This window comes from Limulus polyphemus, unplaced genomic scaffold, assembly GCF_000517525.1.
Source record: "Limulus polyphemus unplaced genomic scaffold, Limulus_polyphemus-2.1.2 Scaffold1180, whole genome shotgun sequence".
Classification (NCBI taxonomy): Eukaryota; Metazoa; Arthropoda; class Merostomata; order Xiphosura; family Limulidae; genus Limulus; species Limulus polyphemus.
The window spans coordinates 226,524-239,945 of NW_013666790.1; the positions used below are offsets into that span (position 1 = coordinate 226,524).

Here is a 13,422-nt window from a genome sequence, read left to right on the forward strand (position 1 = left end):
TATAACTTTACTATAACGGAGCGAGAGAAACCAGTTAGCAATATCAAGCGCCACAAAGGGTTGTGGTTATTCGCGGAGTCTAACTTTTAACTACTTGACGAGAGGAGCAGAAACCAGTTAGCAATATCAAGCGCCACAAAGGGTTGTGGTATAGCCGGATCTAACTTTTAACTATTGACGAGAGGAGCAGAAACTAGTTAGCAATATCAAGCGCCACAAAAGGTTGTGGTATAGCCAGATCTATCTTTTAACTATTGACGAGAGGAGCAGAAACCAGTTAGCAGTACCAAGCGCCACAAAGGGTTGTGGTATAGCCGGATCTAACTTTTAACTATTGACGAGAGGAGCAGAAACCAGTTAGCTGTAACAAGCATAACAAACGATTTTGATATAGTCGGATCTAGCTTTTAACGAATGGCGAGAAGGTCAGAAGCCAATCAGTAGTAATAAACGTCAAATAGGGTTTGGCTGTATTTGAACTGAAGAAATAATTTACTACTCTTATAAAACACTCATAGCTGAAAGTAGGAAGCATATTTAATGTCATTGCGGCGCAAACCTTAGTATTTCTAATCCAAAGCCTAACAAACTAACCTCTAGAACAGGTCCGTTCTGAAGTTTATTAGGTAATATATATATATATAACAAGAGTTGGCAGTTGGTAGCGTTGATCAGATGCCTCTCCTTTAATCACTTCGAAATTAGGGGCGGCTAGCGCAAACAGCCATCCACTAGTTTTATACAAAATTAAATAAACAAATAAATATACATTACTAGAGTTAACAAACAGTGGCAATATTTAGTTATGTAACGTAATGTAACGTTAATGCCTTTATTAGCATAAAAGGGCAATGTTAAGGGTATTGGCAATAAACTCAACATTAAAAACATTAAAGATCATCTGACCAAATTCTACGTATTGGTGTGTGTCTGCTTAAAACTAGCGAACCGCTGGACCAATTGTGACCACACCTGCCATGTATACTTTGGGTTCCCCGAGAAGTAAAATAGGGGTCGGTGTCCAGATATGACTCTTTATGTCTTCCCCATGCATTGAAGGGGAAGTTAGCTAATATTAAAGGTGTGTGAAGGAAATGTAATTAAAAATCAGATTTATTAAATATTATATCCTGCGGTAGGTCAACGGTAAGTTTACGGACTAACAACGTTAAAATCCTGAAAAAAAAGTAATGAAATGTTCATTACAACTAATAACCAATGTCAATATGCCTTTATACAGGCAATATACCTAATGATAGAGACATTATTAATATCAGATGTAATGTTAAAGATCATTGGTAGGAGACGTAATATTAAGGACTATTAACCATAACGATTTCACTGCATTAGGTGTAATGTTAAAAAAATCATTTGTAAAAATTGTAATACTGAAGAGACTTTCAAGTGAAATGAAGTCAAAAGTGAGATTTACGCAATATATATTTTTTATCGATATAATTAATACCAACAGACCTTTGTGGTCTTTACACCTTGAAAAACATATTAGATTTAAAAACCAATTTTAGTATTTCTTTATTCGGACTATAACCGAAGGTTAAAAATTTCATTGACAACAGATGTAATTTTAAAATACTTTATGGACAATAGACATAAAGATAAAATCTTTTTTGAAACAGGTGTAATGTTAAAAAGTTTTAAGCAAAACATCAATAGAATTTACACATTATAAAAACACTACCTTTAACAACTGGTGTGTATGTTTTCATATAGACAAAATAGTCGTTAGTTAAAGACTACTTTTTTGTTATTATCTGTTCAAAAAGGCTATTGACAAGTCTTAATTTACGTACTTCACCAATAATAGGCGTAATGTTAAAAACTCCTTCGGTAAAAGGTGTAATAATAAAGACTCCGTTGGTAATATATGAAATTTTAGTGGATTTATTAGTATTAGGCATAATATAAAACCACCCTTGACAGTACGGGAAATAGTAAATAGTTCGTTTGGAATAGAAGTGATAACGTTAAAGACTTTATAGGCAATAGATGTAAGATTAAAGACCTGGTTTATAATTGATGCAATATTATAGATTTCACATGAATTGGAGATTTTAGCATATGATACTCTGTAAAATATACAATATATAATTTCATAAAATATAGTATTGATAAGCTATTCTTAAAATAATAATAAGAAAAAACAGGGCGAAACGTATATAAAAAAACCCGGATTGAACCGAAATGTTTAAACAAATGAGCAACTGCGAATGAATATGGTCATTAAAGGTAAGATAGACCATGCACGTTTGAAGGAAAGAAAGACAAGTCTGATAACATAAACACCGGGTGTTTTAAAGTATGTATTCGTTTCTTTTGTTGACCAATAACCTTGATATTTCCACAACTCGGATTTTTGTTATCTAGATTAATTTGGCAAACCTCTTAATATTTTCCATTACAATTAACGTGGTCAAACCTGAGATGTTACTTATTTGTTCTCATTACTTTTCTTTACTTGGTAAATGTATTGGAATTGTTTTCAACGGTGAGAATTTTCATAATATTTCATTTTAATACTGCTATAAATGGAAAAAGCGTGTTTGACTGTGAAAGGCTTAACTCTCGAAAATATTGATTTTGAAACTGAAATATTTTAGATGAGCTGTGTAAGACCTAATGGTTAGCGTGTCGGGTTGTGGACCAAAAGGTTCGGAGTTCGACACGCGATGCCGCTAAACACTTTTAGCTGTGCTTAACTACATTACTTGTCGCGTGCTACTGGTTGACTGACTGCCTCGTTAGGGGCGGTTATATGTGATACTTAAGGTCCCCTATCTAGCTGTGTAGCTTAAACTGACGTTCAAATTGACAAATTCTAATTTAAATTAAATTTTGCATGTCGTGTGTTGAACATATCCAGACATATTGTTTACGATGAGTGTATAAACAGCGATTGGTGTTTAGAACTAATACCATCGTTTTATAGACCCTTACGAGTTTGTATGTCCTGCACTGAAAATAAACAGTTTTTTTTAGGTACTGATCAGCAAATATTTAGAACGGATATAAGTTTTTAGATGTTTGTCAGTATATATAAACGTATTCACTGACACGAACTATTAATCCTTCACATATAGACAAGAAATGTCTGATTTGATTCATATTTCTTTATATCCTTCAATCTATAAAAATCATTTTTAATCCTTTTATTTTCAAAGACGGTTCAGAACCTACTAGAATAGCTACTTTAATGTTGTCGAATTAAAAGATCATTTTGCAAATTATCTGCAAGTGTGTTTCAAGTAAACATTTTACAATACATGTATATATAAACACACGCATATAGCATAAAAAATAGGATCTTAATATCATTATTAAAGTATGTAAGGTTATCGGATTATACCACCACAACAGTACAGTTAGTACAATTAGTTTGTACACTTTTTTATGAAGTGCTTAATGGCCAAAACATCCAACAAACACAATCAGTCAATACAATAGAAAAGCTTTATAGCCCAATCACCCAATAAGCATAATTAGTTAGTACAATGCAAGAGCTTTGTGGCCCCATCACCCAACAACCACAATTAGTTGGCAAGCAACGGAAACTTATAACGAGCATTCTCAGCAGGGAATTTTCAGAGGAAGAGAGCCCCTTCAATCAAGTGTTTCGGCTCTTATTTTAATTACACTCTAGGGAGACGGGTTCACACTCGGAGCTCAGCCGAATTTTCCCCTGTTGATTTTTTTTTACGTAATTAGATATGAACCCTGGTCCAATGAGTTACTAGATATTTGGAACCATTTAAGCCCTATTTCTTAACCTCTCTGTCACAGATTCCAATGTAATTTAGAATATTTTTATTCCTCATAACTCTATTCTCCAGTTTTCATCATTTCTCTTTGCCCATATCCAAGATGAGGCCTTCTGACTAGAAAGTCCGAACAGTTTCATTAATCTGTAGACAGCTGCATTGGATAACCCTCCTACTCCCTCTTCCACAGCAAACAGTCGTGTGCCGTAGCCCTGTACTCACGACTTTCATTAATTCTTGAATCATATGACACTGTCAGCTCGATTAATATTATTGTCCTGCTGCTGTAAAAGGAGAGGATCAAGATAGGTCTTTGTCCAGTTCTAGCAACTACTTTTGGGTAATCTCCAAGATCAACTGCTATCTCCCAATCATTTGAAATGTCAAATATTCCACATGTTTCTGGGGCTTTCTCCGGGCAATCTGTCTTGTGCCTTCTCCGAGAAAGTAAACTGGCTGTTTTGTAGCTGCCTTCTTTCTGTTGGTTCTACATTCTACGATGTACACTGCTGGTGCTAGCTTTTGTAAGCACTTGATTATATCTCCATGTATACCTGCCTCTTGCCAAAGCTTCTTTAGTGGTTAATAGCATAGGGTCAAAAGTCTGTGTGCCTCTATACAGACTGCACTTTGGGTCATGCGACTGCTCCCATTTCACTAGGTTTGCACCTGTTGGCAACTGGTCGTAAAGGGATGGTATAATAAAGCTCAGTCACAGGAGTGCCATGTGCCCTATGTCATTCGGTGATTGGGATATTTGCAAGGCAACTTTCCACGTGCTACAATTACTGAACTGCTGTCTGAACTCGCGTAGCATCTTTTTCTTGCCTAATCTCTCCAATTACCATGTCTCGTCTCTCTTTGGTAGAAGCCTTTGACCACCAAGTCTGTTTTTCTTTTCCAAATCTTAGCCCCTGACGGTCTCTCTGAGTGGCACTTAACACCTCTTTCAATTTCATAGCATCTTCTACCTGGTTTAGCTGCATCCTGGACATTCTACTTCCTTCCTGTTTTCAGATTCGGCAGGGCTACTTTTACACAAGAGTCGTCTGAGTCTTTGAGCATCATTAGAAGCAGTCTAGCCACTTCCTAGTGAAGTGATTGATCTTCCTCTTCTTGCTCTCTACTGCACTGAGGCTGATCACATGAATAAGTAGTGGCCAGAGGAGTTTAGGAATCAGCATGAACTGTAAAATATAAACCTTGCATTCTTCCTGTAGCTTTGTGTTATTGATTATCTCCAACTTTTCTCTGGCTTCTTCTTGTACTTGGTACAATATAGGATAGTTTTACGTTCCAATCATCATGAAAAGGAATTAGTTAAATAAACAGAAATAGAAAAGCTCTGTGACCCGATCACCAAATAAACACAATTAGTTTGTATAATTGAAGAGTTTCGTAGCCCAATCACTCAATAAATACAAGTAGTTGATACAGTAGAAGAGGTTTACGGCCCAAACATCCAATAAAGACAATTAATTCGTAGTATAGAAATGCTTTGTGATCCAATCACCCAATAAGCACAATTAGTTATACAATAAAAGAGTGAGTGTTTTGGCTCAATCACCTAATAAACAAAATTGATTAATACAATAGAAGAGATTTACTGTCCAATCACTCGAAAACAGAATTAGTTACTACATTAGAAAAGCATTGTGACCGAATCACCCAATAAGCAAAATTATTTAGTATAATTAGTACAATAAAGTTTTGTTCCCCAATCACCCAATAAACACTATTAATTTGCACAATAGAAGAGTTTCGTGGCCCAATAACTAATAAACACAATTAGTTAGTACAATAGAAAAGCTTTGTGACCCAATCACCCAATAAGCACAATTATTTAACACAATAGAGGAACTGTGTAGCTCAATCACCCAATAAACACAATTAGTTGGTACAATAAAAAAGCTTTACAGCCCAGTCAACCATTAAACACAATTAGTACAATCAATTCATTAAGCATATAAATTGGTTATTTCGATTTCCTGCATTTTAATGCTGAGATTGTATAAGAAACGATTGTAAAAGCTTATACTAAACTCCACCAAAGATGCTTAAAAATTTTGGTTCCAGAAATAATACATAGATGCCTCTAGATTAAAACCTACTATCATGACCTATTTTGGCTATCTCTGAAACTTCGGACGTATTGACTACTGATGAAGCTGAGTCTTACATGTGACGTTATAGCTAACAGAATTCAACATGAAAACGATATCACTGTTCACATTTTCTTATTATGAGCTGACTATAACATAATGTTTTGGAGCAACAAGAGACCTATTGGTCAATCTCGGTTGTCCCATCTTCAAAACTAAATTAAAATTATTGAATAAATAAATAAATACAAATCTTAAATCCAGTTCTTATCATTCATATAGTTATCAAGCTTTCTCTTAAACTCACTTAAATTTACTGCCTCCACAACATCCAATGGCAACCCATTACAGAGAAAGAAAAATATAACTGTCTTAACTGAAGATGACTCAGCCATTAGTGAGTAAGACATGCAAAATCGGCTGAGTCGATTATCTTGAACTGAACGAAAGCTCCTACTTCATTGAGATTCACTTTAAGTACTTTCATATAAGTTTCTTCGTGTTATGTATCTAAGGCTTAGCATTTTTCAACAAAGGTTAGTTTGTTCAGACATGTGGTGGTTTGCTTTGTTTAAGTGCTGCCATCTACAAGCGATAGATGACTTTAAAATAAGGTGATTATTGATAAATGTTTGTAAGTTAATTTATACCATTTTTCGAAATTTCACATGATTAGCTTCAAATAATTTTGGGATTGTTCGAGAATGACGAAATCTCTCATGTTAAACAGTAAAAAGAAGATCATTTCTTAAACATTAGTTCTATTACCAGTTAAGTCGTTAACCTATGTCTATAACCACTGAAGTCATTAACCTATTACCACCAAAGTTTTTAACCTACGTGTATTACCACTGAAATCTTTAACCTATGTCTATTATTATTGAATTTCTTAACCTGTGTCTATTAAAAATGAGGTGCTTAAAATTACATCTTTTCAAATACAGTCTCTAACCTATGTCTACTTCCAGTGAAATCTTTAACATAAATTTCTTTTGAAATGAAGTCCTTAACTTACACTTGTTACCACTGAAGGCCTTAACATCACATCTCCTGTCAATAAAGTTCTTTACTTACGTCTATAGTCAATGAAATAAGTAACTCGTAGGTGTTAAAAAGTGTTCGAATACAATTCCAATTAGAACAAGCAAGAAAGCTGTGAAAATGTTCTATGACAGTACGGATCATAAATGGTCTGCTTGCCTTTAAGAATCTTTTTATATAATACTGATCAGAAATTATCTGTAGGCCTTCTTCTAGAACTTTCCAATGCAATATAGATCACAGTTGGTCAGCAGCTCTTCAGAGATGTTCTAATACGATACTGATTACAACTATTCTCTGGGTCTTCCAGAAGGTTCTAACACAATATGATCAGAAATGGTCTCTGGGTCTTCAAAAAGTTTAAATGCAATATTATCACAACTGGTCTGCAGCCCTTCAGAAATATTCTCAAATAGGGCTGATCACAACTGATCAGCAATTTAGGGTTGTTCTCATACAATGGTGATCACAATGGTGTCTAGGCCTTCAAGACAGTTCTAATACAACATGTTTACAACTGATCTGTGGGCCTATAGGGATGTTCTAATACGTTAGTGAAGATAAGATATCTGTAGGCTTTGAGCAATACTCGGAATCAATACTAATCACAACTCATTCTGGACCTTGAAAAAGGCTGTAATACAATACTGATTACAACTTTCATGTAAGCTGTGAGGAATATTTTAATTCAGAACAAAAAACATTGCCAACAAATTATTTAATGTCATACCGGCTACATCTCGTATTGCTATCTCTCTTTTTTCGTTAATTTATAGTTTAATACTCAGTAAAGAATCTGAGCAACGTTATATATATAGTGTCAAGTACATTCCTTTTATTGTATTTGAATATACCGAACCTGTAGTTTCTCATAATTTTACTAATTTATTATTTACAGCCAATCACTTTAAGAGCAAAGACAATAAATTTATTTAACGGACCACATCAAGCCAAGTTATCGTACTGATATAGCCAGTCTACTTATTTGTAACCTACAATCAGTTATAATATCTTATATATCACAGCACGTCAAATTATCATTTTATTGGATAGAGTCAGTCAAATTATTATTCCACTGACCAAAGACAGTCAAGTTAACTTACGTACGAAAGTTTATCTGTGCATCTTACTAATAAATAGGCACCTGGTTACCATTTTATTATCTCAAGTCAGTCAAGTTATCGTTATATTAGCTAAAAACTATTCAAGTCATTATTCTAATCACTAAAGTCAGTCAAGAGTCAAATTAATTTATTCACCACAGTTTATCTATGTATATTACAGATAACAGGAACTCAAGGTATGTACTGACCACAACCAATCAAATTATCCTACTGATTAGTAATATATTCGAGAGCAAAATTACATGTGTGATCCTTAACCGCTATTGTTACCTATTGTGTAGCTCTCTTAAAGGTTAAGTAGGAGTTCTCGAGGGCTTTTGGATTTGATCCAATCAGTAGGATAGGGAAGTTGTAGCTGAGATTAATTATCTGGTAATGAAAATACTGCAAATAGTGAAACGTATTTCGATATCCTGACCAGAAGAATTTAACGAATATTTTAGTGAATAACGTCAGCGTTTAAAGCACAAAGACAGGTTTTTGCATTGATTTAAAACTGTCAGTAGGTCGTGCACAAAACTCTCACTCTCTACACAAATGCTTTAAGTAATTTTCTGTCCACAATAGTTTAGCCTGATGTAATCGAGTTGCTACATAGTTATTACAATCATGGGATAATAATAAGCCTACTCTTTCAAAAATGCCAGTGACGTAGCAAATATTGTTTTCATGTGTGCTAGCCTAATAGAATTCTAGCAGCTCATTGTTGGAGAATGACTAATCGTTACATTGAAAAATTAGATAATCGGGTAATTCACTATTACCAATAACCACTCCCTTATTAAGAGAAAAAAAAAATATGGAATTATTTTCCTCAACCGTTTAATCAACAAATCATAACCAGTTTATCAAGCAAATTATGTATGAATACATCACAACTCATGTTAGTATACTATTCATCAGACTTTTCGCCAACACATTTTATTTCATCTGGTATAGGCTATATCAGAGATCCATTCAATAGTAGAACTACACATAAAACTTAAATAATAAAAGTTAAAGCCCTGTTTATTAATTTTCTCTTCACAATTAAAGAAAATTTATAACTCAATCGCACTCGAAGGCAGAACGTTAATTTTAAAACGTTAACTTGGAACCAACGAGGAATGTTTATAACAGTCCGTGTTGTCAGCATGGGTTATCATAGGTACCTATGAAGTCACCTAAGATCGCATAACGAGGTTTCAGACATCTGGATTATCCTCACATCGCGCAAGCTCAACATTCCAAAGAACGTCGATGATCAGTTTACTTTAATTTTGAATACAGATGTGTATGGGTCTTTAATATTAGCTGTCTAATAATTTTTGTTGTTTTTAGGTTTTCAAATTAGCATGAATATACATTTTTTATTCGCTTCCAAACTAAATTAATTCTTAGAATAATTTAGATATTTTACAAAACTGTTTTAAGATATTAGTTTTCTTAGTTTTATATCAGTAAAAGAATGTGCGTACGTGTTTATACCAATTTGAATTTCATCATTAACAGCAAACGACGTGAAGCGGAATATCAAAAGTCATATATGACTGCGATAAAATTAATAACAGAATGTAATTGTTGTAGAAATTGTAGTGTTTAGTATGGTAATATAATTTGACGATACAACTTTTAAGGCGCAACTCTCGGAGATTTACTTGCAGGTGGTGATAGTGTTTGAATATCTTAGTTCAGACGTAATTTATGTCTCATGCAGAGCTCTCCAAATAATTGATATCATTTTCTGTGCACTTGTAAACATAAGGCTTCAAAGGATTATCCCAACCAGTCAGAAACGAATAAATGTTGTTACATGTATGGAGAATAATAAAACACTAAAAATACGATACAACTCCTTTAGCTCTAAATATTAGTTGATTTATACCTACTGCCGTGTATGTCTCACATACTAATAACCGCTTTATTTTTACTGTTATGTATATGTATATGCCACATAATGCTAGTTGATTTATAACTACTATTACGTATGTATCAACTAACACTAATTGATGTGTCTCTTAATACCAATTTGTTTAACTGGTTAAAACAAGAGTGAAGAACTTCGTTTGGCTTATTGAAAGCTCTTCTGATGTTTTCTTCAACGAACTATGAATACAAGATTAATGTACGTAATGAGCATCTTTAAAATTTTGTTTACCATGGTAAAAGACGGAGACATATTAAAAGGAAATAAAACATAAATCATAATGTAATAACCACGAATAAGATTTCAGATGGAAAATGAGTTTATTCAGTGAGTTGGTAAAAGAGATCGGAGTTAACTTTGCAAGCATATAGTAGCAAACCACTTAGGGCTGTGACAACCCTATAAAACAGTATATTGTCCTAGATAATCATCCATTTGTCCCTTAATATTCGTAATCAACAGTTTTCTGTTTTTGAATTATCTGTTTAGAATTATTCGTGTGTTTATTTGTTCAGGTTAAAGTGTGGTTCCAGAACCGTAGGACCAAACATAAGCGACAAGAAGAGGAAGATGGAAAAATTTCAAACGACCAGAGACATCAGCACAATGATAACGCCGACACCGACTCCAAGTCTTCCAGTCTTCTTAGACTTCCAACCACTGTCTGATCTTTCTTTAGACATTTGTAATGTAACGTTTTGATCCCGTAGATGGTACTTACATCTAGCGCCAAAAGTCTACTTTGTGATCGTTTTAAGTACTTGTTGAACTATTCATATCAGCGACTAGTTGGGGTTTTTCATCTTGCACCAAAGTCCATCATAAGTTGAACCATCAATGAGTGGAATGCTGGTGGACAGAGGTATTGATAAACTCTAAAAAGCGAGTTGTCCTTCCTGGCATTTGTTGATCTGCTGTCACCTGAAGAAGTCAACTATTTTATTTAGAAAATGATAAAATAAACAAAACAGGTTATTTCCAGTAAATGATTTAATACGACAATTTGTACTACCTATTTCCGTAAGTTTTCGAGGAAACATGAGATTAATTAAAAGTAAATAAAAGATACGATTAAAATAATGTTATCAGCGTAAATGTTTATAAATAACCGATTTTATTCGCTTCTATTACAGATTACAATTGTGACCACAGAAGTTTAGATTTCCATTTTTGCGCATTGCACCACCTTAGATATAACCAGTGGTATCTTCATGATTCTTCAACTGTATACTTGGTATTAATATTGACATTAATCTGAACGCACAAACAACAAAAATAAAATTAACTAAATGATCAAGTAAACATAGCATTGCATAGGTTTTAAGAAGCAGGCTTAACATTATTCACATTTGTCAACTATGTCTATGGAAATATAAGAGAAATAATATTAAAAATTAAGTCAAAATAAAAGCTGTCTATGTTAGAGTTAGTTTGCAGACTCCTGACACCTTAGAGTTCTTAAATATAGAATATCGTCTTAGGAAAGAAATCCCTCGTCATTCTCTTAATTATATTAACAGCTAGCAGGACGTATAAACATTTTTGAATAATGTTTGTAAATTATTTTTAATAGCTGAAAGAGGCCAGTAAGTATAAGTACGTTTAATATGATTGTTCTATTATGATACCTACCAAAAACAAAATTTAAATGAACGCGATTTAGAAAATTAAGAACTACGATACTGATCCTTCAATATTTCTTATAACTTAATGTTATGATGTAATAATCCACATTTTCATTCAATCATCTACACATTTATTAACATCCATATAGTAGTTTTGAACGATTTGTATTTAACTAACATTCACTGATGACTTTATCTCATACTAAAAAACTTCTCAATCTCTATTTTTTGTCAAGTTTTTATAGGATCGGATTCTAAGTGTCTGTGACTTGTTGGCGATAAATTTCAACAATAAACTGACAGCATACCATCCATTTGTTTTAAAGTAATATATTCAAAAAAAGACAAATCTATGTACAAAAAAAATGTTAAACTATTGGTTATCACTGTTGTCCCCAGAGCTATAAATTATTGTCTCCTTTTCTTCAATGGCCACGCAGTCGGGTTCAATTACTTTAGAACATCCTTTGAAAAGACAAATTAATCTCTTTTATCTCTGTTATTACGATACAAAATGTGAAACTCACTTTAGAATTCGCTTATTACAGCTAAATTTACGCGCAATTGAACTTTACTTAATCTCTACTAACTTGGTCGCCTATATATATACATTGCTCATCTGAAGCCTAAAACTTTCTAACAAACTATGAGACGTTATGATGTAACAATGCCCACTTACAACAAGGAGTAAAACTTAGAAGGTTCGAGCAACGTGACGTCAATTAACAACAAATGATTCGTAAATAGTTACGTAAGCAAACTTGCCATAAGTATAGCTTTCAAAAATAACTTATGTTAACACTCTAGCTATGTAAACAATCTAAATCATAACGTTCACATTAAACTTAAGATCAAATGAAAAAGTCATGTATATCCAACAGTGAGAAATACTTGTGGACTTTATTTTTGGCGAAATGACGGTATTTTAACTAATGATCCGATTTATTACACTTTATACAAATCTTAGATATATGTTACTACATTCTACTGCCTTAAGAAAGCTAACTCTTATAACGATTAGCACGAACATTTCCGTTACATCGTATAATCAGATTCTAATCCAGTAAATATGCAAGGATAATCTCGATCGAAACTACATTTAAGTAGATCGGTATATAATAATTTTACTGTACTTATTTTGCCTATTTCACATATTTTAACTTTGAACATATCAGTATTCGAACGCAAGACTACTGGAGCAAAAATAAACATTTATGTTAAGCGAGTTAGTGACAGCTTGTATTGAGAATCGGAATAATAAGGGTATTTCATCTTTCCAGGGTAATAAGAACATTTATTTTCACCCAAAAAGGAAAAGCCATTCTTTATCACTCAATAAATAAGCATTTCTTGTCATCTAGAGTATTAGAACATTTCATGTCACTCATAAAAATTAAAAACATTCTTTATAACTTAGAATAATACAAATAAATCTTCCTTGTAATTAGAAAAGTGAAAGAAGTCACTTGTTTCAAGTAACAATGAGAGCATTTCTTGTTGTCCATCAGTCAGGTAATTTCTTAATGAGTAGTATAATGATAACCTTACTGTTTACAATAGCAATGAAAACATTCCTTTACACCCACAAGGATCCAGTAGTTGTTGTTGTTCCCCCAGAGTTTCTTGTTTCTAATAATAGTGGGATTGTGTTTTGATATTCAGAAAAAATCTAAGCTTTCCTTGTCACTCGAAAGGATAAGAGCATTTCAGTTAAAATAAATTAGTGTATTCGTTGTCAAGCAGAAGAATCAGAGCATTTGTTTTTCACATAGAAAGACAGTAAAATTCCAAGTTTACCAATACTCACCACATCCTTGGTCAACCAAAAGAGGAAGAAAATTTATTGCT

The 13,422-nt window shown here is 33.2% G+C and overlaps 1 long non-coding RNA gene across 1 annotated transcript in view; it reads left to right on the forward strand.

The window, feature by feature from the left end:
* Positions 1-10,917, forward strand: part of LOC111086548 — a 59,323-nt gene extending 48,406 nt beyond the window's left edge. The window contains exon 3 of the long non-coding RNA XR_002611286.1: positions 10,465-10,917. This is a non-coding gene — a long non-coding RNA (uncharacterized LOC111086548). The remainder of the gene's footprint in view (positions 1-10,464) is intronic.
* Positions 10,918-13,422: the final 2,505 nt, after the last annotated feature.